This window comes from Microcaecilia unicolor, chromosome 4 (assembly GCF_901765095.1).
Source record: "Microcaecilia unicolor chromosome 4, aMicUni1.1, whole genome shotgun sequence".
Lineage (NCBI taxonomy): Eukaryota > Metazoa > Chordata > Amphibia > Gymnophiona > Siphonopidae > Microcaecilia > Microcaecilia unicolor.
The window spans coordinates 348,010,983-348,038,702 of record NC_044034.1 but is presented as its reverse complement, the minus strand read 5'-3'; the positions used below and the strand labels follow the sequence as shown (position 1 = coordinate 348,038,702).

General features: G+C 44.6%; 1 protein-coding gene across 1 annotated transcript in view; it reads right to left on the bottom strand.

Annotated features, from left to right (window-relative positions):
* DYRK1A (dual specificity tyrosine phosphorylation regulated kinase 1A) overlaps window positions 1-27,720 on the bottom strand; it is a 646,342-nt gene that overhangs the window by 494,506 nt on the left and 124,116 nt on the right.

The following is a 27,720-nucleotide window of genomic DNA, read 5'->3' as shown; positions in this document are numbered from 1 at the left end:
TGTCTGTCATGCAGGTAACGAGTTGATTTGGAGCATCTACCTGGTCTGTAGGGGCCAGATCTCTTACTGGTTGGTGGGGGATCAAATACTTATTTCCCTCTGCAGAATGCAAATAAATTCATATACTTTCCACAATGTGATTTTCCGGATTTAATTTGTGATGTGCTATCTCTCACTGTTACCAATAACCTACCCTTCAATTATGGGCTGCTCATGTCTTTGTCAGTGGGCAAACTTACAAAATCAGCAAGGGATCAAATACTTATTTCCACCACTGTATATAACCATTCTATTTTGGATCTGCAGTTTGCAGTACTTTTTTAAATTGAGAGTGGGAGGGGCAATGTAGAAAGACAACTAATATGGCAAGAACAAAAGCTGACATATAATTGGAACACAGTAGAGCCCTGTGAATTAAATAAAGAACTTGATTGGTCACTTTTAACGGCTATATAAAGGGAGGAGATAATCAAACACCCACCTATGCAAAACAGGAAATGAGGTAGAAGTACTGGATGCTGTAGGGCTCTGCATGGTATACCTGACAGAGTTTAGAGGTCAGATAAGGTATGCGAACTAGGTTTTGAAATTTATTAGATTTTAATGTGAGGATGTAGGTATGGATATAATAGTGTATATGTGTTGAATAAGGTCTCCTGATGATGTTATAAAGGAAAACGGCCAGTGTTAGGACCAAAAAGGATTATGGGACCAGAACATTTTTAACATGAATTGATGGAACTGATGCCAAATATCCTACAGGTTTTCCCTCAAGGATCAGCGGGTCCTCTTCAGAAGCTATCAGCAATTTAAAAGGAACATATTGTTCAACAACGCTTGGTGTCCCTGAGTAGTATATTATGGTTGTTGTTTCAAAGCAGGTCTCCTGAAGAAGATGAATGAAACACGGCCAGTGTTGAGACCGGATCTTTGTTTGTAAAGAAAGTTTGGGCTATCCAAAACCTGATGTGGAGAGAACGGATCTTTGTTTGCAAAGAGAGCTGGGGTTAATTAAAACCCGATGTGAAAAACAGAAGGGACGTTTGTCAACGATTGTGTTACTGTATTTCACCATTGGACTGAGATTGAATTGAAAAGAAAAACCTTTTTGGAACATGATTTTTTGGGACACATTGAGTGGACTATGAGGAGGTTACACGACTATGTATGTCTTATGATGTGGACTTTAAGGTAAGTGGAATAATTGATGTAATTCTCAGTCCTGCAGTTTGCAAAGAAAGTTTTTTGGGGAATTGGATGAATGTGTGTGTGTGTTAGCGGGTATATATGATTTAGAGAGGGGGAGTGTGAGTAGCAATAAAGAGCTGCTATATATTGAAAAATTAAATTGTAGTAGTCTAATTAAAAGTAGGTAATAAATGCTTGACTACTGATATTATATGGAACCCTTGGTGTGATTAAGTGATTTCAGGGAATGAGAACAGTGGGAACTATATCGTGAAACGGGTCATCATTTTGGAACACTTGATTGTGTCACAGCTGTTCTGATTTCAATTAATAGTACTGAAGAAGGACATTTACAGAATGCGCTGTGTGGCAAGGGTAGGATATTGTGAGAGTATGTAATAGAGAGTATTTTATTGTTAGATTAGATTGATTTCATAATAAAGATTGTAAATTTTAATACACATAATTTATGAGTTTGGAGTTTGTCTAGGAAAAAGAAAAAATATATTGTATTAGTCAAGAAGTATTGATGTGCATATTCATTGGGGAAATCAAGGAAACCCAACCTGGTGACAGCCAAGGTTGGACACCTCTCTAGACCAATGTTTCTGAACCCAGGCTTCAGGACAGACCTGTCAGGTTTTCAGAATACCCAAAATGAGTATACATGAGATATGTTTGCATACAATGAAGGAAGTGCATGCAAATTTATCTCATGAATATTCATTGTGGGTATCCTGACAACCTGACTGGCTGAGTGTCCCCTCCAAGGAATAGTTTTGAGAACCCCAATCTAAATAGCTTTTGCAGACCTTTCAAAATGGGGTCCCGACTGTCATCTCCTCAGGAACATTCTCCACCATCCACAGAGACAACATAAAATGAAAAATAAGAGATGGCAGCTACTCCTGATGGAACATATGAACGATGAAGAACTCCTCACTTGCCTTCTCCTTTAAATCCCCCAGTCCTTCTCCAAGAGTGGGACCGATTCCCAGGAATTACTCAAGAGTTCCTCAGACACTATGGGACAATTTGAAACCTGACATTCAAGAATACTCTAGGACTTTCTCACCTGCTCCATAGCCCCAGACATTCTAGAACTTATTGTCCATTCTGTAACATGGGCAAGTCCCACCACTTGTTGGGTGAGCACCTACAAGGCAGAAAGAGCCTTATGTTTGCAAGTGGTCAGCTCCTGAAAAAGCTACGAACCCAGCAGCAAGAAGCATCTCTCCAGCAAACCCTCTCCTATACCAGCAACCAGGCTGGAGGCTCCTCCAGCTTCCCAGCCTCTCAGATTTGCACCATGCATGAGCCAATCAGAACCCAAAATGACTGCTTCATCTTTGGCACACAGGCGTCATGGTACCAATTGGCTTCTCCGGTCACAGGTGAGAAGGCTGTTCGGCCCCTGAAATCTCTCATGCCTCACTCCCGTGGCATGTGGGACAAAAGGAGCCAGCCATACTGCTGTGCCAGCTCCTACAAGCCTCAAACCTCTGGCAACAATCCAGCATATACACCATACCTCCCACCCAGATAAGCATTTATCAATGCCACAAGGATATTCCCCTGTCAACTCCAGCAAGCAAGCCTCCTCAGTATTCCCTTTGTCATCCTCCACTAACTTTCTTTTCATTACTTTTAAACTCTCACAGAGACGACGACCAAGCCAAAAAGGGGAAATGGGAGAACAAAGAGAAAGAATTACACTGACCCCAACCTGTTAAGAGTAACCAATCATCCTTTCCAGCAGGCATGCCATGGGACTACCACTCAGCAGTGTGCCATGATATGGCTCATCATTAAGCCCTGAAAAATTTGTGTTTATGACTTTTCTCTGATCCCCCCAAAGCAGTTCATGTTCGACTGAAATGCCTTCTTTCAATGTGTAGGGTGTCGGGAGCTTTTTGAGATTCTTACAGTGTCGTCACCGCAGTTTGAGATATGTAGCTGCTAGTACTTTATTATATTTTGACTCTGATGATTTTATATTACATTACACACAATTATATTACACTATAATCAATTGTGAATCAAATAATTTTAAAAATTTGTAATAGGCACTGAATACCTTGAAGCAAGTGATTGATGCTTCTAAGAGGAGCTAGGATCTGAAATAGCAGCCCATTACACGTTCATCTGATGCCTCTGTCGATCAGTGTCTTTTTTTGTGGGTCATTTGATTGTTACTAGTGTTTTGCATTGCCACATCTACTTATATTCCGATTCTTTTTTCTTTTTATTTATTTGGAAGAGGGTTTGTATTTTTCTCCGCCGTTTTTTCATATGGGACTACCACTGTCAAGGTACACCACATAGGGCTAGAGCCCTACATTGCCACATCTACTTATATTCCCATTCTTTTTTCTTTTATTTATTTGGAAGAGGGTTTGTATTTTTCTCCGCCGTTTTTTCATATGGGACTACCACTGTCAAGGTACACCACATAGGGCTAGAGCCCTACATTGCCACATCTACTTATATTCCCATTCTTTTTTCTTTTTATTTATTTGGAAGAGGGTTTGTATTTTTCTCCGCCGTTTTTTCATATGGGACTACCACTGTCAAGGTACACCACATAGGGCTAGAGCCCTGAGACACAGAGAACTCCACTAGCTAAATCAGAGCAAAATGCCACAGAGAGATAGTCTTTCCTATTATGGTAGATCTTTAAAAAAGCACACAATACTGGCAGGTATAGGTGGGGAACCGGCTTTTCAAGTGGGAATGGGTCATCAGGTTGGAGGGTGGTGGGAAGAGGAGGGGTTGATTTGTTTCAGGGATCTCCTGGATGACGGGGAGCTAAGACCGTTAGAGGAGATCCGGGAACAGTGTGGGGGAGGGGCGGGAGATACTTATTTTTATATACTAGTCAAGCATTATATGACACAACAAGGGTGATTGAGGAGGGACCCGGAAAAATATGAGGAACTTGAAAATTTGTGGGGATCATTAGGGAAAATGAGCAGAGTTATATCTATGTTGTACAAATTGATTAGAGGTAGATCTTTTGAGAAATGTGCTTATATGATAAAATGGGAACAGGATCTGCAACGGGGGTTTACAGTAAATGAGTGGAAGGCTATAGTAGTAGAAGTCAAAAAAGCTTCGAACTGTGTGTTAAAAGAAAATGCCTTTAAGATATTGTCGCGGTGGTATTATACCCCGCATCGAATACATGCTATGTTTTCCTCGGCATCCCCACTGTGTTGGAGGTGTGGAGATGAAGAGGGGACTTACTTGCATATTTGGTGGTCGTGCCGGACTCTACAACCATTTTGGAAAACTGTAACGAAAAAAATTTCAGAAAGCACTAATAAGCCATTCCAATGCACGCCGCAATGGTGTCTTCTGGGTCTCGGTAACAGAAGAGGAACTAAATGACAAAGACGCCATAAGAGGATTTGTTTAACAGCGGCTAAGTGTCATAGCAATCCACTGGAAGAAACAGAGGGCTCCCTCAGAGCTGGAATGGATTCTGAAACTTTCCCTGGTCGGGGAACTGGAGCAGCTAACGGACAAAAGAATGGGAAGGTACAACCCATCTTCTGAACTGTGGTCTCGATTTCAGCGATTAACCCAATAAGGACAGTTGTAATAGAGCTGGGAGGGGGAGGAGGGAGGGGAGGGGGAAAGGGGGGGGGAAACGTGGGGAAAAATGAATAAGTTTACATTGTTGTATTGTGATGATGGTTAATAAAAATATTCAAACATTTAAAAAAAAAAAAAAAAAGCACACAATACTATCTCTCATTGTTTTGCAACCATCACTGACTGGATGATAGCACACCATCTTAAATTAAATAGGGAGAAAACTAAATTTTTGTTGTTGGGGACCAAACAGAGTTCCGTTTGGATTTAAAATGCAATACTGACAGCGATTTCTATTCCCTTGAAAGCTCAGTTAAGATTCTGGGTGTCCTGTTAGATAATAATTTAAGTATGGAAAAACAGGTCAATTCCTTAGTAAGTAGCTATTTCCACACAATGAGAATGATGAGGAGCATTACAAAATATCTACCAGAAGATTTATTTGGATTGATGGTACAGTCACTCATTCTGAGTAAATTGGATTATGGTAATATTGTCTATCGAGGCTTGTTGAAACATATCTTTAGAAAAACCCAAACTATTCAAAATGTGGCTGTGATTTGATTTGCTCTCAAATAAAATATGACGTTACTCCATTTTTTTTTTTTTTTTTTTTTTTTTTTTTTTGTTAAGTTGCACTGCCTTCCAGTTGAAGCTAGGGTACTTTTTAAATTAGGGTGTCTACTGTATAAGATTGGTTTTGGCCTTAGTCCTCAATATATGCTTTTAGTTATGCTATGCCAATTCAGTCTTAATATATAATATTCGTAAGCCATCTTTTCTCCTTCCCTAGCCCTCGGGGAATTATTTCAAAGAAATTGTTGACTAGATTGCTTTCTTATCAAGCTGCTTCTCTATGGCCAGTTCTGTCACCTATTGTTAAGTTGAATGCCTAGTTTTGTCACCTTTAAGGAGAATTTAAAGACACATGTTTCATAAACATGTAATAAGGAAGTAATTATAGTGTAATGTATACTGTTATATGATTATTTACTTTTACATCCTAGATGTCTTATTAATCTAGTATCTTGGTTGTGACCCACTATGAAGTATTTTTTTGGTATGCGCAGGCTATAAATGAGCCAACTGTAACTGTAGATCACATATGGCCTCTATAAGCTTTGGGCCTCAAGTCGTAACCTGCATCTAAGGAACACGGGCCACAAACAACTTTCCTGCTGCACCAGTTCAAGCTGCATCAGTATTGGAGGCAGAGAATACTATCAAGTTTAAGGGCTGCACCACTCTTCATACTGGTGATACTATCACTAGAAATCCATGTTCTCTGCTTCCATGTGCTAGCAGGGTGGCATAAACCATCTATATGAAGTGCTCTATTATATACTTTTAAAAACCACAGCATGCCCTAGAACATGCCCCCTTCAAATCTTTGCATGCTGTGGGTATGTACCTGTTAAGACAGCTTATCAAAAATCACTGCTTACTCACTGTATGCCCATTTACACATACAAACCAGCTTATTAAGACATATGACACCTAACCCGTCTAAAATGACGACCGTACCAGATATACGACACATATTAAGAGTAACTGTTTTGCTCAGCAGCATTTTTTATTTTCTACACTAGTATATACCTTGTGTACCATTAACACACGGCACACGCACAGTACACTTTTGTTAATGTTTTCTTGAGGTATAAATTAGGCAGCAGTCAAACCTTAGTGAATTCCTATTCCTCGCATCGCCACTACCTTTACTAACTACCCATTTCATGTGTACCACCATATTTTATATGATTTTTTAAAATAATTTTACTTGATAAATATATCCCTGCAAAAGTCACTTAACATTTTCAGATTTCCCATTTCCCCAATAACTCTTACCAGATTCATAGCAATATCCATTCAATGGTGATAACGGTCTACTCTGCAATGTTGTACTTATAGATGAAGGCTGTTTTAGTGGGACATTTCTATGGCAAAGAAAAAATTTTCCCCTATTAGGATTAATAGCCAGAATAGTTTGGATGGTATACTATATCTAGTTCCAAAGTGCAATATTTACTTAAATGTGTTCCAAACAGCCAATTTACATTCAATCAATATCTCCCTAAATGGCTTTACATGTAACCTTGAACAAATGGTTTTTCTTTCATTAACTAATTTTAAGCTACACTACAACTTCTTTGCAATTTTCCTTTTCCTTGCAATGCTATGGCTATAAATTTAAGAAATTAAATGTATAGAAACTAAATAAGATGACTATCTTTGCAACTGAAAAAAACTGCTCAGAAATCAAAGCTTGGAAGCAGTTCACTGTTCTACTGAATTACAATCTATACCCTCCCCCCTACTTGGAGAGTGCTCAGGCTGCATGAATTGCCTGATTTCACAGTGGTCCAAAGTTGCCCACAATTCCACTGTATCATTGTACTGTCTGACTCACTGGGCTAGCCATATGGATAATTTTAGATAATAGCTTAAATACTATTCTTGTAAAAATTAAACAGAACTGTAACACTAAAAAGTTCCCTCCCAACAAAACCTGCACAGAAAAAAGTCAGACATTAATAATTTTAAGTGTATCCAGACTGTTCAATTTGTCACTGATGAGACTATTCTTCAATTTCATGCATTTTCATTTCCAATATTAATACTTGGAATTACAGAATGACACAGTGACAAAGTTCGTTCCCATTCCTGCCCTGTCTCCACAGGCTCTATCCTCATCTGCACAAGCCTTAAACATTTTATATTTAAATCTTTTTATTAGTATAAAAAGGAACAATATTCTGTACAACTGTTTAAAAATCACAAATACAAAACAGTAATAATTAACAACTATAATAACCTTCTCCCCTGCCCCCTCTACCCTTCCACCCCAAACAACAGCTGACTTCTACGATCCCAAGAAATCCTAATCCATCCTGTTAAAATGCCCAGGGAGACTAAATACAACCTGCTCTGTATACCCTAGTGGGGAAGAAATATGCCCTATTAAGCACTGTTATGATTTTTTTAATCCGAAGATGAATAATAAGTCATCAAAAATCTCATGATTCAGTCTAGCTCTCCTGTCTTCCACAGTCCTTCCCACAACAGAAAAATATCCTGTCAGCAGACATTATGCTAGTAGGAATGCAAACGAATCCCCATGCAAGTTTTGACAGTTTTGGCCAGCAGTTTTGCTTGATTTTCCAAACAATCATCATAATCTGCATCACCCGAACATAAATGTCCAATTCATTAACAATAGCCTTCAAAAAACATATTGTTCCATAAAATTTGCTCATAAAACTGCTAACATCCACTTTCATTCCTTTGGAGATGGGCTCTTCCATAGATGTGACGCTTTCTGGGAATGTGTATCATGGAGGATCGTGGGTCGTTAGATGTTGATAGACTTGAGCCTTCCATTTCAATCTGGTTTTGGTACAACCTTCTTAAAGATTCAGTTGCCTGTGTTTTTATGGTGTCCCATCAATAGATCGTAAACAATTGATCGCTGCTCAGTTGGTTGCGGTACAATAGATCACCTGGACTTTTTTGTGTGGTCAATTAATCACATTACAATTAATTGCAAACACAAAACTTCAAAGCGTAGACTATTACTAAAGACTTGAAAGTAAAATTGGTTGAAGAATTTCAAAGTAAAACGTGTTTATTAAGCACTTCAAAGTAAAACAAACATGTTTATCCAATGTTTAAGTAAATACAAAATAGTAATTGCATTACAACTGATCGCAAGTATAAGACTTCAAAGCATAGATACTATATTACTATAGACTTCAAAGTAAAACTTGTCGCAAAAAACGCTTTAACTACAAGACTTCAAAGTAAAAAGTGTTTATTAAGCAGTTGGTACAATGTATAAGTAAATACATAATACAAAATAGTAAACGAAATACATATGTGAAGCAATCATGACTTTGGTTAATTAAATGTTATAACTGTACATCACATAAATAGCCCAATAGATCGATGTTGCCAAAATGACCAACACTGGCAAGTTGTGTTCCTGTGTCATGGTATTTCTTACGTTGTTTGTTGCCCAGCTAAATAATGTTTGATGCTTACATCGTTCTTTGCCTGTTCAAGTTTCTGCCCATTTATAAATTTCCATATGGAAAGATGTTAACTTTCTAACATTTCCGCAAAGCTGTGATGCAACCCCCACATGGGAAAATTACGTTCTTACCGTGATAATTTTCTTTCCTTTAGTCATAGCAGATGCAGCCATTACAGATGAGTTGTGTCCATCAACCAGCAGAGGGAGATAGAGAGCAAACCTTTCTCAGTGCCTCATACCAGCTTGCTCCACTGCCTCTCATCAGTATTTGAAGCTTCCAAAGCAGTATGGCAAACCGCAATGGGAATAACATAAGCTTTCCTCACAGCGAACGATGGCCCTACAACAAAGGGCATTAACTCAGAATGGAGGGAATGAAACATCCTCCTGGAGGGCATAAACTCATCCTCCACTGAGACATAACTGGAGGGAATAAACTCATCCTCCCGTAGGGAATAAACTCATCCTCCAAAACATGAAACTGGAGGGAATTAAGTCATCCTCCTTTAATTGAACAAGAATCCTGAAGACTGTTTTCCGACTTTCTCCCAAGAACAGAATCTCCAGGAAACAAGAACAGAAACTGAAATAGATTTACAGCAGATAGCATCAGACAGGGAGGGATCATGGCTGCATCTGCTATGACTAAAGGAAAGAAAATTATCACGGTAAGAACCTAATTTTCCCTTCCTTGTCATCAAGCAGATGCAGCCATTACAGATGGAATGTATCATAGCAATCCCTAGGTAGGGTAGGATCAAGCCACACCACGCGCCAGCACTTGTGCTCCAAAATGTGCGTCCCTCCTGGCTACCACATCCAGCCTGTAATGTCGGGCAAAAAAGAGCTTAGAAACCCATGTTGCTGCACTACAAATCTCTTGAAGAGAGAGTGCTCCAGTTTCAGCCCAAGAAGAGGAAATTCCTCTAGTGGAATGCGCCTTAAAGGCATCAGGCAGAGGCCAGCCGGCAAGCAAATAAGCTGAAAAGATAGATTCTTTAAGCCAGCGGGCAATAGTGGCTTTAGACGCTGCAGACCCTCTGCGAGGACCTGATAGCAAAACAAACAGATGATCAGAGGTCCTGAAAGAGTTAGTAACTCGCAGATACTGCAGCAGAGTCCTGCGCACGTCCAACAGGTGCAATTGCCCAAAAGATTCTGGAAACTCCTCCTCGACAAAGGAGGACAATAAAATAGGTTGATTTAGGTGAAACGCTGAAACCACCTTAGGCAAGAAGGCACGGTCCGAACCGTGACCCCGGACTCTGAAAACTGCAGAAAAGGGTCTCTACAGGACAGCGCCTGGAGCTCTGACACCCGTCTCGCCGAAGTAATGGCCACTAACAAGACGGCCTTCAGTGTCAAATCTTTCTCTGAAGCACGCCGAAGCGATTCAAAGGGAGCACCCTGAAGGGCCTTCAGTACTAGCCCCAGGGCCCAAGCTGGAGGAGGTGCACGCATGGGAGGACGGAGCCGAAGCACCCCTCTAAGAAACCGTGCCACATCCGGATGAGCAGCTAAAGACACGCCTTCAACCTTGCCACGAAGGAAGGCCAATGCTGCCACTTGCACCCGCAGGGAATTATAGGCCAAGCATTTTTGTAGTACACCATCCTGCAAAAAGTCCAGAATAGGCGAGACAGGAGCCCGCAGGGGTGTGATCTCTCTGGAAGCACACCAGACTTCAAACTGGCGCCAAATCCTGGCATAAGCCACGGAAGTGGAACGCTTGCGGGCTTGCAGGAGAGTGGTAATTACTTTATTGGAATAGCCTTTGTATCTCAATTGCGCCCTCTCAATCGCCAGGCCATAAGACCAAATCGGCCGACGTCCTCCATGGTCACCGGACCCTGTGACAACAGGTTGGGAACCAGAGGTAACTGAAGGGGATCCTCTACGAGCATCTGTCAGAGGTCCGCATACCAAGGCCTCCTGGGCCAATCCGGGGCGACGAGAACCACTTCTCCTGGATGCAGCCGAATCCGCAGGAGCACTCGCCCTATCAAGGGCCACGGAGGGAACACATACAGTAGGCCCGGAGGCCAGGGTTGAGCCAAGGCATCCAACCCCGCCGCGCGAGGATCTCTCCGTCTGCTGAAGAAGCACGGGACTTCGGCATTGGAGCTTGTTGCCATTAGATCCATCACGGGCTTGCCCCACTTGGCACATATCTGCAGGAACACTTCGTCTGCAAGTTCCCACTCCGCTGGATTGATCTGATGCCTGCTTAGATAATCGGCTTGCATGTTGCTCTGACCTGCAATGTGAGCTGCCGACAGAAACTGTAGATGCAGCTCGGCCCAGTGGCAAATTTGTTCGGCCTGCGCGGCTAGAGCTCTGCACTGAGTGCCGCCTTGTCGATTTATGTAGGCCACTGCTGTCGTGTTGTCCGACATCACTCTGACAGCCAATCCTTCCAGGGTCACTTGAAAGGCCAGAAGCGCCTGAAACACCGCTTTCAACTCTAGGCGGTTGATGGACCACTCCGACTCCTCGGGTGTCCATAGACCCTGGGCATGCTTCCCCTTGCAATGTGCGCCCCAGCCTTTCAGACTGGCATCTGTCACCACTAGGCACCAATCGAGGAGCACCAGCGGCATTCCTCGCCGCAGCATACTGTCTGAGAGCCACCACTCCATGCTGAGTCGGGCCGCAGGGAGCCAAGAGAGTCTGCATTGGTAATCCTGAGATACTGGAGACCATCTTTGGAGTAGAGCATACTGTAGAGGTCTCAGGTGCGCTCTCGCCCAGGGCACCAGTTCCATGGTGGCCGTCATCGATCCAAGCAGCTGGACAATGTCTCAAGCTCGCGGGCAGGGCATCCTCAGGAGCAGACGGACCTGATTCTGAAGCTTGCACCGCCTTTGCTCGGGTAGGTACACATACCCCGAGGCTGTGTCAAACCTGGCCCCCAAATATTCTAGAGACTGCGAGGGGGTCAGGTGACTTTTGGCCAAATTGATGACCCAGCCCAGAGATTGAAGTACTGAGACCACTCTGGCTGTTACATGCTGACTCTCTGCAGCAGAGTTAGTCGAATGAGCCAGTCTTCTAGGTACGGGTGAAACCGAATACCCTCTCGCCTTAGAAAGGCAGCTTCTACTACCATAACCTTCGAAAAGGTGCGGGGAGCTGTGGCAAGGCCAAAAGGCAAGGCCCGGAACTGGAAATGCTTTCCCATCACCGCAAACCTCAGAAACTTCTGGTGCGGGGGCCAAATTGGAATGTGCAAGTAAGCTTCTTTCAGGTCCAGAGACTTGAGAAAATCTCCTGGCTGTACCGCCGCAGTGACGGAGCGCAGGGTTTCCATGTGGAAATGCCGCACTCTCAGGGACTTGTTTAATTCTTTTAAGTCCAGAAAAGGGCAAAATGACCCTCTTTTTCGCAACACCAAAAAGTAGATGGAGTAGCAGCCGTAGCCATGTTCGGCGGGAGGTACTGGAGACACGGCCCCTATCTGAATCAGACCTTGTAAAGTCTCCTCTACCACCGCCAGTTTGGTGGCAGAACCGCATCGGGACTCCACAAACATGTCTCTTACAGGGGCGTCGAATTCTATTCTGTAACCTTCTCTGATCAGGTCCAAGACCCACTGATCTGAGGAAATGTTGGCCCACTCCTCGGCAAAGAGGGAATGACGTCCTCCGATGACAGGACTCGAGGAGAGGGCCGGCGCACCATATTTGAGAGGGTCGCCCCTGAACTCCAGGCCTTGAGCCAGTGGCTGTGGAACATTTGTCCGAGCGAAAGGAGTTCCTCTGCTGAAAATGGGCACGAGAAGTGAACCCAGCATAACACCCCGGGCGGTACCTTCGAGCTTCACGGAAGCGAGGTCTGTAAGAGGAGTGGACCGCCGCACCCTTAGAGGAAGGCCGAGGCCTATCTTCGGGCAAGCGCTGGGGTTTAGCCTCACCCAGGCCCTTCACAATTTTCTCCAACTCCTCACCAAACAGGAGAAGGCCTTGAAAGGGCAACTTCACCAACCTTTGCTTAGAGGCCATGTCCGCCGCCCAATGCCGTAGCCAAAGAAGACGGCAAGCTACCACTGCTACTGCCATGTGTTTAGCCGAAGCTCTGACAATATCATAAAGGGTGTCAGCAAGAAAGGACAAGGCCGACTCCATCCGCGGAGCCACATCTGAAAAGGGCTCCGCTCCATCACCGGGCTGTTCCACTGCCTGTTGCAACCAAGCCAGGCAGGCTCTAGCAGCATAACAACTGCATGCAGACGCCCGAATAGTTAGACCTGCAATTTCAAATGACCGTTTAAGTGCTGATTCCAGTCTACGGTCTTGAATATCCTTCAGGTCAACACCTCCTTCAACCGGGAGGGTAGTTCTGTTTGTCACAGCTGTGACTAGGGCATCCACTTTAGGCATAGTAAAGCGAGCCATATGCTCCTCACTCAGAGGGTATAATTGCCCCATAGCCCTGGAAACTTTCAAAGGTCCCTCGCGGTCAGCCCATTGAGCCGAAATAAGCTCTTGGATGGAGTCATGCAAAGGAAAGGCTCGAGCAGGCTTTTTGGTACTAGCCATCCTAGGATTCACAGAGGAGGCTGTGCCACTGGCAGGGTCTTCAATACAGAGAGCCTGCAGGGCATCAGAAATAAGCGCTGGCAGCTCATCATGGTGGAAAATCCTAACCGCGGTGGGATCGTCCAGATCCTGAGTCACTTCTGCACCAGACTACTACTACTAATTGACATTTCTATAGCGCTACTAGGGTTACGCAGCGCTGTACAGTTTAACAAAAAAAGGACAGTCCCTGCTCAAAGGAGCTCTGGCTCCTCAGACCATGAAGGCCTGCCAGAGTCCTCCGAATCCTCGCAGCCCGACCACGGGGGGGGGGGGGGGGGGGGGGGGGGGGGGAGGAGGTGCAGCACTCTCTGAAGGGGAATGAGCCCTTCTGCGCTTCATATTCTGCCAATTATCAGGGAACAACACCTCAGAGGGCATACCCAGGCTAGAATCCACCGGGGGGGGGGGGGGGCATTAGAAGAGGCCCGTGCCGGGCTTTGTGGAAGAGCTCTTTTAAGCATGTATGCTTTATGCATTAATAAGAAAATCAGGGGAGAAAAACTCACCCTGGGCACCCAGATCTCTGCCAGGGCTAGTAGCTCCCATATCAGCCTCCCCCCGGGCTCAGGACTCTCCGTCTCAGTGGAGGTCGCGCCATGTGGTAAATTCAAAATGGCGCCCGCTGCCAGCTCAGAGCGCGTAGAATCGTCGCTCGCCATGCTCTAACGTCTGTACAGCACGATTTACAGAGCCCCGCTGCTGATCTGCGCTTGCCACACTTGGAACAGTGCTTTACTGTCTCCGCAGCCATCACCGAAAACGACGGTACAATTCAAAACGGCGGTTCGCACCAAAATCGCCCCGATCGCGGGCCCACCCCAGAAGAGTCAGAAAACACTCTTACCTCACTGGACAGAGTATCACAGCTCCGGTCCCACAGAAAAAGGCAAGGAAAAACCTCCGTTCCTTTTTTTTTTTTTTTTTAACGCTGTGAGGAAAGCAGAGGTAAATAGAACTCCGGAGGCTCAGGTGAGTGGGAAAGGCAGAGAAAGGGCGAACCTATGTGCCTGCATCCACTGTTGGTGGGGAAGGACAGGGAAAGCTAAGCAATGTGTCCACATCCACGGAGGTATGGTTAAGGCAGGGAAAGGGCGAACCTATGTGCCTTTAAAGTGAAGCTGCTATAGCCTCCAACACCCCTGCTAACAACTGGCAAAAGCACAGGAGCAACCTCCAGGCAGATTTTAGATGGAGCTCAAAGAAGCTGCAGCCACTCTGCTAGGGGAGATAGAGAATACTGAAGAGAGGCAGTGGAGCAAGCTGGTATGAGGCACTGAGAAAGGTGTGCTCTCTATCTCCCTCTGCTGGTTGATGGACACAACCCATCTGTAATGGCTGCATCTGCTTGATGACAAGGAAGAATTGTTTGCTTTGGGCAACCCATCAATAACAGATCCATGACAATTCGGCATCGTGTTATAGGCCTTTGTCTATTACAACAAATTGGTCGACTGATCCAAGTGTCCTTAAAATAAATAAGTACCGACTGTGCCTCAGGGGATAAGGCCACTCAAAGACAGCACACCAAATGCCTCTGTTACATCAGCAGCTGAAACAAATAATAGAACAGATAAATATCGCATTGTCAGAGCAAAGTTTGCATCGTTCGCATATCTTTGTTGGAAACTGACTGAAGGTTTAGATATACGAATTAAGCAAAATGAAAGAAGCAATCTCGCCGACTCAAATTGGGGTAAACAGAGGACATTGCATTAATTGCAGCTGATTCCAAAAGCACAGGAGCCACCCCAGGCAGAAACTTGAAAGAGCTGAACAAGCTGCATCCAACCCTGCTGGGAGATAGAGAAATACTTAGAGGCAGATGGAGCTAGCCGTCCTAGAGGCACTATGGTTTTCAGTGTTCTCTATCTCACCCTGCTGGTAGGTGGACACAACCCATTCGTAATGGATTCATCTGCTGCTGATGACAAGAAAGCTTAGGTTTTCCTCTCTCACTATTTATGTATTCCAATGTCATTCGAACACCTTTTCTGACTTACAAACGTTTAAATATGCTAGTAACAAAACTAATGCACAAAACTTTTATAGTAATGCTAAAGCGTTTCACTTTAATCTTTTTATGCTAATTAATGCCCTGTTTTCGCGACCAGAAGATCTAAAGTTCTGTGGATCAAGTGTTTGTTGCTTATGGGTAGCCTATCTGAAGCATTTCATTATAATCCCTTTATGCTACTTATACCCTGTTTTCGCCTATCTTGTTGTATGCATATGTGTTATCTTCATGCCCTGTTTTCGCAAAACTTTCACTAATTAATGGTTTGAAGTCTTGTGTTTGCATCACTTTGAAGTCTGTGGTCGCTACCAGTGTACTCTGAAGTCTTGTGTTCATAACTGTACGTGCGATCAATTCTGATGCGATTAATTGGTGCACAATCGATTGTGATGCGATTCATTGATCACGGGATCAGAAGTCCAGGCGACCAATTGTACCGCGACCAACTGACCGGCAATCTATAGACCAGCAATCAATTTCTCGACCAATTACCTTAAACAGTGTTTTTACATTATCTGGAAAGGTAACTGGATTGTCTTTCAGACATGAATGTAGAAGAGAACCAACACTGTGTACTGGATGAACAGGAAAATAAGTGTCAAAAAAGTGCTGGAAATGCTCCTTGATGTCAGCAACATGAATGAATCTGTTGCAGCAAGATGCTTGAGCAACTGAGCACATGATGGAAGAACATTGCACATAGGCGATCGGTGGCCCAACTGTTTGGGGAGGCTAAAGGGGGCGGGGTTAGGGGGTGGGGCCAAGGGCAGAGCTTACCTCCATAATTGTCTGACAACACAGAAAAAAAATAAGTAAAAATAAAAGTCACAGTTAATACCTTTTTTATTAAATTTAGATATTAGATATGTATCATATGTCAAAGAATAAAGTGGTTGCTCAACGCATATACTAAGCACAATTGCTCAACTGCAAAACACTATGCACAACTTTGTGCAAAAACACACTCGGAACCTTACTGTACCATAAATATTACACTGGGCAGACCCTAATACACCAATATACCACCCATACAGAAAATGCAGACTGTCAACAATATGAAACAAGGATCATATCATCACAATTCTCATGTAGAGCCAGAAAACACCCTTTTAGGGTGGATAGTGTTCACAATGAGCTCCTTTTATTAACGACCAAAATTAGCAAATAAAACAAAACCAAAAAATAAGCTGATATCTTCTTATTTGACTTTTTGGCTAGTTTTCAGAGGCCAAAAACTCCTTTAAGTCAGAACGAGCATACTGTCCTGACCTGGAGAATTAGGTTTTGATCTCCAAAAGCTAGTCACAACAATGTATATAATCCAATACAAATGAGTCACCTTAAGTTTTTTTTTAATTATTTATTAACTTTTAAAGTGGACTAACATGGCTGCCACATTACTTCATCCTAAATTAAAAATAAAATTCTTTTTTCTACCTTTGCTGTCTGCCCGTTCTAATTGTGTTGGTCCTGGTCACTGCTTCTCTGTTTTCTTTTAACTCTCTTTCCATGGGTCTCCTGTTCAAATGCCATTTTTTTCTCTTCTGTCTTCTTCACCTCTTCCATAACAACTAACATCAACACTAATCTGGAGGAGTGGCCTAGTGGTTTGGGTGGTGGACTTTGGTCCTGGGGAACTGAGGAACTGAGTTCGAGTCCCACTTCAGGCACAGGCAACTCCTTGTGACTCTGGGCAAGTCACTTAAACCTCCATTGCCCCATGTAAGCCGCATTGAGCCTGCCATGAGTGGGAAAGCGCGGGCTACAAATGTAACAAAAAAAAAAAAAAACACTAATCTGTTCCTTTCAGCTTTCTTCCATTTTTTGTTACCTAGCCATTCAGATTTCACTCATATTATCCTATCTTCCATCTCCCTTTTTTTTACTGCACCTACCTACAGGCTTTCATCTCTTTTCCTCACTCTGGCCCTACCATTCTCCTATTCCTCAGTCTTTCAGCAGCTTTTTCATCTCTCCCACTGCCATTCAGCGTCTCCTCTCTCCTTACCTCTACCATCCAGCATCTCCTCCTTTTCTGTTTCTATCACCTGCCATCCAGCATGTTTCCTGTCTCTCTTTCTCCCACCACCATCCAGCATTGCATCTCCCCTCTCTACCCCTGCCATCCAGCATCGCCTCCATTTTTATTTCTATCACCTGCAATCCCGTATCTTCTCTCTCACTCTCCCACCACCATCCAGCATTACCTCTCTTCTTTCTCTCCCACCTGCCATCCTGCATCCCCCCGTCTCTCTTTCTCACCCCTACCACCATAAAGTATCTCATCTCTGTCTCTTTCCCTTACCCCCACCATCTAGCATTGCCCCTTCTCCCCCCCATACAGTTTTACTTCTGCCTTTCTCACCTCCTCTCTGTCTCTCCCTGCAACCAATATCTCCTGTTTCTCCACATACCTCATACTCCTATCATCCAGCAGTGCCTGTCTCTCTCCCCCAGCATGCAGCAATGCCCATTGTCTCTCTCTCTCTCTCCTCTCCATCACTATTCAGTCCCTCCCAGCCGTTAGCTATCGCCTTCCGTTTTTCCAACACCACCTCCGCCGGTTTTCTGCTCGGATTTGATAGTCTGTACGTTCGCTGTATTGGCGGTGCCTTGGCTTCGGCGATTGGATCGCAGATTGGGGATTGTGTCTGCGCCGGTCATCTGGCTCCTGTCGGGCTTGAGGGGGTGGCGGTAACCGTTGCCCTGCGCGTCTCAGTTCGTCACAGCTGTTGCCCCATATTGTGTGGAGTCGGCTGCAGTTCCTGTTCCTCCCCACCTAGTCACTGCCACCTGCAACTACAGCACTTCATTCTTCCTTCTTTGTGTATCTCTGCCACCGGTCCCGCGCTAATAAGCAATGATAGAAGAGCACGGGACCTGACTTTACAGCGTCGCTAGCGCTTCCTGTCATGGTTCTGCCTCTTCCGATGTAAACTTCCTGGACCGGCATAAGAAGCGCTAGCGGCACTGCAGAGAGCGGGTCCTGCGCTCTTCTAACATTGTTTATAAACAATGGGTCCAGTAGCAGCAGTGCAACAGGAGGGAGCCAAACTTTTGCAGATCAGGGGTGGATGGGAGGAGAGAGGCAGTGGGTTCGGCAGGCAGGTAAGTTTGCGGTTCAGGTTGGGGAGGCTTAGCCTCCCCAAGCCTCTTATACGGGGCCTATAACATTGCAGATGGTAGGAGTCTGATCAGCAGACAAGACCTGTTGCCACATCAAGCAGACAAGACACAAATTATGTCATTTAACAGTGCTTCATTTAAATCCAAAAGCAGCTTCCGCAGTCAGTTGCTATGTGTTAAGTTTTTACAAATTGATACTAGCATTTTATAGATGCTGTTCCACCTAGTTGAAACAGCCTGTTTAAAGCAAATCTCTAGCTTTTAGAGAATGGCACAGGAACAACGTTTGTCCCCATTCCCGCATCATTCTCTACTTGGAATGCCTTCTATAATATTTTTAATGTTACATGTTAAGACAGTCCCAATTGATCACAAGATATTATTTAAGTAGTTGGAACAGAAACAAAGGCAAGTATCTCCCCTTACAGTTATTAGACAATAAAGTAATATATATCAAAAATAAAGATCTACATTTAATGAAGTCTCACATTCAGTATAATGAATTAAATCAAATATTTATGGTCCTGTCTAACCAGTGCTTAATCTACCATGGAGTACAGGAGTGGCAGGAAAATGTACAATAGGGCCAGACAGCAACTCTCCCTAATGCTCTGAAAGATGTGTTTGACGAGTCAAAGAAACAACACTCTAAAAAGAGACCTGAGGCCAGTTAAAAACAAAAAAAAAAAAAAAAAAGGGGGGGTCTCTGATGGAAGCCAGTGGTACAGCTGAAAATCTTGACCTGTGTATAAGTTTTGAGAGCGTTTAAACTACCTACCCCTGAAACAAACTATTTAGTCAAATTTTTTATTACCCATCACCAGAATAGCAAACAGAATGACTCATACCAAAACGATACAATAAAGTATTCAATTACAAAATAACAAAAATCAAAAACTGTAATCAATTACAAAATAATACAACAATAATAGTGAAGCTGCTTATCTGATATTTTCCACAGACAATAGGATAATTCAGACAGACAAGTAACCAAAAACACCAGGATGAAGCAACTCTCCAAGAGCACAAAAATACTGTAAAAGTTCTGAGCAAGCATAGACCTTCACGGGCACATCAGTCCCCTCAGTCTCTTCAGTTAAAGTTCAAAACCAACCCTTGGGAAATCAAGTAGGATTATGTGCCAGAGTAATCCAGCTGTCTATGGAGAACACCTGTTACAGATAAGCAACGGTGCTTTCTCTGTCAACAAGCAGAACTGAATTAAGCACATAAATGGTGATTCCCAGAGTTACTTTTTTCTTGGGAGAATTGTCTAGTATTTAGAATGCTTAATACTGCACAACAAAAGGCACTGTCCCTGATAAGGACTGATAAGTAAAGGTACGTAGAAAGGACCAGGTTGCTGTAATGCTGATGCTCTCCAAAGATGCAGATCTCAAAACAGACTTACATTCACAGCAGTGGCTTGGCTTGCTGGTGAAGAGAATACCAGCTTGATGTAGCAGAACTGAACTACATCCCACTAACCAATTAGCTAGGATATAGTTTGCCACTGGTGTACAAAATCTGTTGTAGTCAAAGAATGTGAAAAGCTGTGTAGATTTTCTGATAGACTATTTACAATCCAACGTATGGCAAGCTTAGTCATAGGTGTGGTTATGAGGCTTAACATACAAAGTAAACATTCTCTCTTCACTTACATGAAAAGGGGCATAACCACCTTCAGTAGAAACTTAGGGTACTCTTGAAGACACATCCTATCATGGTGGAATTGAGTGTACAGCTCATACATGACAGAGCTTGAAATTCACTTTTAGATATCTGCCACCAGGAAAAGTACATTCCATAGGAGGTACTTTACCAATAAGGAATCCATCAGCTCAAAAGAGGTTGATTCATAAGACACAAAAGCACAAGGTTTAGGCCCCACAGGACTGATGGCTTTTGAATTAGAGATCCAATATTAAGATGGCTGTTCATCAATCTGGAGACAATCAGAAAATCAGAAGCCACAGTCTGAACTATCAAGACATGATAGGCTAACAAGACAGCAACGTCTACTCTGACAGAAGATATCTGGATTGGGCCAGGTTGTCATGTACCTGCTGCAAAGGTAACAGGCAGCATTTGACTTGTTAACTACTTGTTTTTCTCCTCAACAAAAACGAAATGGATAGTTAGGCGGTAGTTTCTGTCATGATTCTGAATAATCTTAGACACTCTTTCAAGAGAGGACAGTATACCAAGTTCACAATGCATGAGGTTCCAATCAATTGTTTCAAGGAAGCCACAATGCTTCCAAAATATTTCCATCTAACAACACTTCAGCAGTGGACCACAGAAGCTAAACTCCTCCTCCTCAAACACATAAGGCACTCTCTGTTCAACAGACCTATCATTCTATTTGAAACAAATAGGACAAATAAGGGGATTAGACAAGCCCACTTGTGTGTTCCCAGCCAATCAGAAGTGGGGACACACCCAACCCATGCCCACATCCCGCCTCCAATAACTTCACTGCCCAAGACCCTTCTTCTCCCTTTGATATTGTCTTGACCTTGTCCAAGCCACGCCCATTTTGCATAGCCAAGCCCTTGCCCCGCCTTGTATAGCCCCACTCCTTTTGCACAGCCCAGCCCTAAACAGTGATGTTACAGGAAGTGATGTCACAGCCATGCCCTTTTTCCAAGATGGCAACTACTAATGTATACAAGGTTAGATTGAGAACAGGAGACGGTACAAGGCTATCTAGCCCATTATATTGGTTAAAGCCAGTAGGCATAACTTCCTGGCAGTGTCACAAATACACCCAAAACAATAGTAAACACTACTGAAAGCAATAGTAAAGGATTATTAGAAATAATGGACTGCCTATGCGTGGTCCATCTGTAAAAAGTCAAAAGCTGCTTCAGTTGGATAGGCAGTGCCTTAAAAGGTGAAGGATAAAAGATTTTTTTTTTTACTTAAATTTGACCGCTTTTTAATTTATTTGAAAGGTTCCCCATATGTAGATATATCATAAAATCAAAACCGAATATCACTAAAACAGTTTCATTATTGTGGCTGGTGGAAACAGCACTAATAAAGGCTGTATTTTGTGCTCATTTTTGAACACTGTTCTATACAATACAGTAGTAGCCAAATTTCAGTAAAGATATCCTGTTTACTGATGGGTTCATCTTTCCTGTTGTTGTAATCTGCCTTGGGAAGCCTGGTGTTATAAAGATTGGAAGTAAAATTAAACTCTCCTTTCATTAGGGCACACGGAATCACATCTTCACCTCATCTCTTTTGCACAAATGGATTATTCTGTTTCGAGCATGTTTCAGTGACAAGTGGTTTTCATAAGTCAAAATAGTAAAAATATTTTTTTTTCATGCAGACCTCTCATTTGTTTCAACATAACTAAATGGGCTATAAGCCCCTAATGCACTCCATTGGTTTTCTTATCTTTTGTCCTTGTGATGACATACTGTGTCAAAACTGGAATTACAGTGAGACAGAATAATAGAATTTAATAACATCCAAAACTTATTAACATTATAATTGTGTTTCCATTTGGGTAATAACAGAAAATGTGTTGAAAAATGACTAAGAATTAAAAATGTATATCACAGAACTGGAAAATGTTGGCACATTTAGACTCTGGACTTCTGCATTAAGATAGCTCTGCCTTCATTATTCAATATCTTTCTTTCAAATAACAATATTAAGTGCATTTTTATAATATACCACTGCATTCCATAAAAGCAGCAAGCTCCCACAAACTATCTTTCTTTTTTTGACCTAGACACAGGAAAAATAAACAAATTTTAAATACTCCCAGGTTTCAACCTAATTCATGTCTAATGTGAGATATAACGGCCATAAATAAAAAGCTAGAAACTCAATGTTGAGTGTCCGATTCTCATAACATGATGTCTGTTTTAGTGGCTCTTTACCAGGGGTAAAAAAAAAATCTCTGCACGAATACATGCTAGGGTGTCCCTATAACCAGCCTCTCCAAATGAGACACTGATTACGATTTATAATTATTAATCTATCAATGAAAAGTTTATCTATTATTATATTTCATCTGTGTACATCCGTATGCTACACAAGCTGGCATGTTTGAAAACATAAGTGAGATTAAATAAAAATGCTATGAACAATAAAGAACGAAAACGGAATGCAGCAGCTCAGAGGTGTGTTTGCTTTTTTTGAGTGTACACAGAACAGAAGCTGCGTGGGGAAGGGGAAATATAGACTAACCTAACTAGCTTCAATTTTTTGACATCATACTATCTCCTGTTCTCAATCAAATATATACATCAAGTCACTTCCTGTTTACACTATCAGTCGCCATCTTGGATAGGATGATGAAAATAATGACACCTATCCCCTACAGCCTCGGCGGAATTTACTTACAGATCTGCAGTTTAACCTTTTTTTTTTTTCTCACAGTTTATGAAAATAGGGGGATTTTTTAGCCGAAAAATCCCCATTTTTATTTTTCTCTCTAAAAAAAAAAAAAAAAAAAAAGGGAAATCTTTTTTTTTAAGCTGGATCAGTAGCCTGCTGTATAAAGCCTCCCAGGATGTGACATGTTGTATACAATAGTAGTCACCATCTTAAAGAAACGGCATGGCTGTGACGTCACTTCCCATGACATCACCAAAAGGGATGAGGCTTGGGTGGGGATATGCAACAATGGATGGTGTTTGGGGCAGGACTATGCAAATATACCACTGGCGAGGAGTGTGGCCATGCAAAAGGGGTGGGGACATGGCAGGGTCCTGATGTCATATCCATGTCAAAGGGGGTGAGGAGTGGGTGTGGCTTGTTCGGGGCTTGGCCAGAGACACCAGAGAGGGTGGAGTGTGACCTACTACTAGTACTTATCACTTCTAAAGCAGTACAAGGCATACGCAGCGCTGTACACCATACACAAAAAAAAAAGACAGTCCCTGCTCAAACAGCTCACAATCTAAATACAGGCACACAATCAGAACAACTAAGAGGTAATGGAATTAAAGAGGTGTGAATTAAAGGTACAGGGCAAGGGAAAAGTGGTAAGGAGTCAAAAGCAAGTGAGACGTGCTCAGGAGTCAAAAGCAGGTGAGCTTTTAGCCTGGATTTGAAAACAGCTAAGGCCGGGGCTAGACGTACAGGCTCGGGAAGTCTATTCCAGGAGTGAGGTGCAGCGAGATAAAAGGAACGGAGTCTGGAATTAGCAGTAGAGGAGAAGGGGACAAACAGCGAATGATACATACCTGTAGCAGGTGTTCTCCGAGGACAGCAGGCTGATTGTTCTCACGACTGGGTTGACGTCCACGGCAGCCCCCACCAACCGGAATAAAACTTCGCGGGCGGTCCCGCACGCAGGGCACGCCCACCGCGCATGCGCGGCCGTCTTCCCGCCCGTGCGAGACCGTTCCCGCTCAGTTGAATGACAAGCAAGGAATGAGTAAAAACGCAACTCCAAAGGGGAGGAGGGAGGGTAGGTGAGAACAATCAGCCTGCTGTCCTCGGAGAACACCTGCTACAGGTATGTATCATTCGCTTTCTCCGAGGACAAGCAGGCTGCTTGTTCTCACGACTGGGGAATCCCTAGCTCTCAGGCTCACTCAAAACAAGAACCCAGGTCAATTTAACCTTGCAACGGCGAGGGCATAACAGAAATTGACCTACGAAGAACAAGTAACTGAGAGTGCAGCCTGAACAGAACAAAATCGGGTCCTGGAGGGTGGAGTTGGATTCAAACCCCAAACAGATTCTGCAGCACCGACTGCCTGAACCGACTGTCGCGTCGGGTATCCTGCTGGAGGCAGTAATGAGATGTGAATGTGTGGACAGATGACCACGTCACAGCTTTGCAAATCTCTTCAATAGTGGCTGACTTCAAGTGGGCTACCGACGCTGCCATGGCTCTAACACTATGAGCCGTGATATGACCCTCAAGTGTCAGCCCAGCCTGGGCGTAAGTGAAGGAAATGCAATCTGCTAGCCAATTGGAGATTATGCGTTTCCCGACAGCGACCCCTTTCCTATTGGGGTCGAAAGAAATAAACAATTGGGCGGACTGTCTGTGGGGCTGTGTCCGCTTCAGATAGAAGGCCAAAGCTCGCTTGCAGTCCAATGTGTGCAACTGACGTTCAGCAGGGCGGGTATGCGGTCTGGGAAAGAATGTTGGCAAGACAATAGAATGGTTAAGATGGAACTCCGAAACCACCTTTGGCAGAAACTTGAGGTGAGTGTGGAGTACTACCCTATTATGATGAAATTTTGTATAGGGAGCATGAGCAACCAGGGCTTGAAGCTCACTGACTCTACGAGCTGAAGTAACTGCCACCAAGAAAATGACCTTCCAGGTCAAGTGCTTCAGATGGCAGGAATTCAGTGGCTCAAAAGGAGGTTTCATCAGCTGGGTGAGGACGACGTTGAGATCCCATGACACTGCAGGAGGCTTGACAGGGGGCCTTGACAAAAGCAAGCCTCTCATAAATCGGACGACTAAAGGCTCTCCAGAGATGGCTTTACCCTCTACACGATGATAAGCACTAATCGCACTAAGGTGATTCCTTACTGAGTTGGTCTTGAGACCAGACTCTGATAAGTGCAGAAGGTATTCAAGCAGGTTCTGTGCAGGACAAGAACGAAGTTCTAGGGCCTTGCTCTCACACCAGACGACAAACCTCCTCCACTTAAAAAAGTAACTCATTCTAGTGGAATCCTTCCTAGAGGCAAGCAAGACACGGGAGACACCCTCAGACAGACCCAACGAAGCAAAATCTACGCCCTCAACATCCAGGCCATGAGAGCCAGAGACTGAAGGTTGGGGTGCAGAAGCGCTCCGTCGTTCTGCAAAATGAGAGTCGGAACACACTCCAATCTCCACGGTTCTTCGGAGGACAACTCCAGAAGTAGAGGGAACCAAAAGGCGGTATCAGAATCATGGTGCCGTGGTCTTGCTTGAGCTTCAGTAAGGTCTTCCCCACCAAAGGTATGGGAGGATAAGCATACAGGAGGCCGGTCCCCCAATGGAGGAGAAAGGCATCCGACGCTAGTCTGCCGCGGGCCTGTAGTCTGAAACAGAACAGAGGCAGCTTGTGGTTGGTCTGAGAGGCGAAAAGGTCCACCGAGGGAGTGCCCCACTCTCGGAAGATCTTGCGTACCACTCTGGAATGGAGCGACCACTCGTGCGGTTGCATGACTCTGCTCAGTCTGTCAGCCAGACTGTTGTTTACGCCTGCCAGGTATGTGGCTTGGAGAAGCATGCCGAACTGGCAAGCCCAACGCCACATCCCGACGGCTTCCTGACACAGGGGGCGAGATCCGGTGCCTCCCGCTTGTTGATGTAATACATTGCAACCTGATTGTCTGTCCGAATTTGGATGATTTGGTAGGACAGCCGATCTCTGAAGGCCTTCAGCGTGTTCCAGACCGCTCGGAGCTCTAGGAGGTTGATCTGAAGATCCTGTTCCTGGAGGGACCACAATCCCAGAGTGTGGAGCCCATCGACATGAGCCCCCCACCCCAGGCGAGATGCATCCGTCGTCAGCACTTTCGTGGGCTGCGGAATTTGGAATGGACGTCCCAGGGTCAAATTGGTCCGAATGGTCCACCAGTGCAGTGAATTGCGGCAACTGATGGAGAGGCAGATGACATCTTCTAGATTCCCGGTGGCTTGACACCACTGGGAAGCTAGGGTCCATTGAGCAGGTCTCATGTGAAGACGAGCCATGGGAGTCACATGAACTGTGGAGGCCATGTGACCCAGGAGTCTCAACATGTGCCGAGCCATGACCTGCTGAGACGCTCTGGTCTGGGAAGCAAGGGACAGAAGGTTCTTCGACCTTGCTTCGGGAAGAAAGGCCTGAGCCGTCTGAGAATTCAGCAGCGCTCCTATGAATTCCAGAGATTGGACTGGCTGGATATGGGACTTCGGGTAATTTAGCACAAACCCCAGCAGCTCCAGAAGGTGGATAGTGCACTGCATGGACCGAAGAGCTCCTGCCTCTGAGGTGTTCTTGACCAGCCAATCGTCGACGTACGGGAACACTTGCACTCCCAGCTTGCGCAAGTATGCCGCCGCCACCACCACGAGGCACTTTGTGAACACTAGTGGCGCAGAGGCAAGCCCAAGGGGCTGCACACAGTACTGAAAGTGCCGTGTTCCCACACGGAATCTGAAATACTGTCTGTGAGCTGGCAGTATCGGGATGTGAGTGTATGCGTCCTTTAAATCCAGGGAACATAGCCAATTGTCTTTCTGAATCATAGGTAGAAGGGTGCCCAAGGAAAGCATCCTGAACTTCTCTTTGACCAGGTATTTGTTCAGGCCTCTCAGGTCTAGGATGGGGCGCATCCCCCCTGTTTTCTTTTCCACAAGGAAGTACCTGGAATAGAATCCCTGCCCTTTCTGCCCAGGTGGCACGGGCTCGACCGCACTGGCGCTGAGAAGGGCGGAGAGTTCCTCTGCAAGTACCTGCTTGTGATGGGAGCTGAAGGATTGGGCTCCCGGAGGACAATTTGGTGGGGTGGAGGCCAAATTCAGGGCGTATCCGCACCGCATTATTTGGAGAACCCACTGGTCGGAGGTTATTAGAGGCCACCTTTGGTGAAAAACTTTCAACCTCCCCCCGACTGGCAGATCGTCCGGTACGGACACTTTGATGGCGGCTATGTTCCCATGGAGCCAGTCAAAAACCCGTCCCCGGTTTTTGCTGTGGAGGCGCAGGGGACTGCTTAGGCGCACGCTGTTGACGGGAACGAGCGCGCTGGGACTGTCCCTGTGCCTGATGTCTGCGCATCACTATACCTTGGGCCGCAGCTCGAGATGCCACATCACAGGTGTCATAGATACCCCTGGACAGGAACTTTCTGCACGCCTTCAGCTGCCTGACCACCTCCTGAAAAGGCCTGGACTGCTCCGGGGGGAGCTTGTCGACCAGGTCCGCCAGTTACTTCATATTATTCTGCATGTGTATGCTCGTGTAGAGCAGGTAGGATTGGATGCGGGTCACGAGCATTGAAGATTGGTAGGCCTTCCTCCCAAACGAGTCCAGAGTGCGAGACTCCCGCCCCGGGGGCGCCGAAGCGGTATCCCTCGAACTCCGTGCTCTCTTGAGAGCAGAGTCCACGACCGCCGAGTCATGAGGCAATTGAGGCCGCATTAACTCTGGGTCTGAGTGGATCCTGTATTGGGACTCCGCTTTCTTGGGGATGGTGGGATTAGATAAAGG